Raw genomic sequence first — 1,561 nt, forward strand, 5'->3', positions numbered from 1 at the left:
ATACCAGAAACATTTAAATTCTTTCTTTTTAATTAAAGTTGACATATAATAATAGTTTAAGGTGTACAACACAGTGTTTCCACAATTATACACATTACAGAATGCTCACCATAATAAGGGTGGTTATTACCTGTCGCTATACAAAGTTATTACAGTAGTTTTGACTATATTCCCTATGCTATGCATTACATTCCCATGACTTACTTATTTTATAACTGGAAGTTTGTACCTCTTAATCTTAATTTACCTATCCCCACCCTTCTCCCAGGCAACCACCAGTTAGGTCTTTATTGTTCATTGTTATTATTTACTAGCTTGTTTGTTTTGTTTTTCAGATTCCACATATAAGTGAAATCGTATGGTATTTGTCTTTCTCTGTCTCACTTATTTCACATAGCATAGTATCTTCTAAGTCCCTCCATCTTTAATTTTTTTGAAAGAAATACACTGTGAATACATCAACTTAAAAAATATCTGCACAGCAAAGCAACCATTAATAAAATGAAGAGGCAAACTACAGATTGGGAGAAGGTATTTGCAAACCATATATCTAACACAACTCTAATAAACAATATGATTAAATATGAATCTGATTTAAAAATCTGATTAAAAAATGGGAAGAGGATCTGAATAAACATTTTTCCAAAGATGACATCCAGATGACCCACAGGTACATTAAAAGGTGCTCAATATCACTAATCATCAGAAAAATGTCAAAATCTCTAAACATAATGAGACATTAGCTCACACTTGTTATGATAGCTATTACCAACTATATAAGAAATAATAAGTATTGGTAAAGATGTAGAAAAAAATGGAACCTTTGTGCACTGCTGGTGGGAATGTTAGTTGATACAGCCACTGCAAAAACAGTATAGAGTTTCCTCAAAAAAAAAAATTGAACTACCATATGATCCAGCAATTTCACTTCTCGGTATTAATCTAAAGGAAATAGGAAAAATACATCTGAAGCCCCACACTCACTGCAGCATTATTTACAATAGCCAAGACGTGGAAACAGCCTGAGCTTCCATCAACAGATGAATGGATAAAGGAAATATGGCGTATACATCTGATAGAATATTATTCAGCTAAAAAGAAGGAAGGAAGGAAGGAAGGAAGGAAGGAAGGAGGAAGGAAGGAAGGAAGGAAGGAAGGAAGGAAGGAAGGAAGGAAGGAAGGAAGGAAGGAAGAAAAGAAGAAACCTTACTATTTTCAATATAGATGGCTCTTGAGGGCATTATTAGGTGAAATTAGAGTCAGACAGAAAAATATATACTGCATGACCTTACTTATATGTGGAATCAAAAAGAAAAGAACAAAATAAACCTGAAACCTAACTTGTAGACACAGAGAACAGTGTTTGCCAGAGTTGGAAAGAGGCGGGTGGGTGAAAGATGAACTTCCAGTTAAATAAACAATTCTTGGGGATAAAATGTACAACATGGTAACTATGGTTAACAATACTATATTCTATATTTGAAAGCTGCTAAGAGAGTAGATCTTAAAAGTTCTCATCACAAGAAAAAAAATATTATAGCTATGTGTGGTGATAGATGTT

This window comes from Ursus americanus, chromosome 4 (assembly GCF_024610735.1).
Source record: "Ursus americanus isolate L20-20 chromosome 4, mUrsAme1.1.p, whole genome shotgun sequence".
In the NCBI taxonomy this organism is placed as follows: Eukaryota; Metazoa; Chordata; class Mammalia; order Carnivora; family Ursidae; genus Ursus; species Ursus americanus.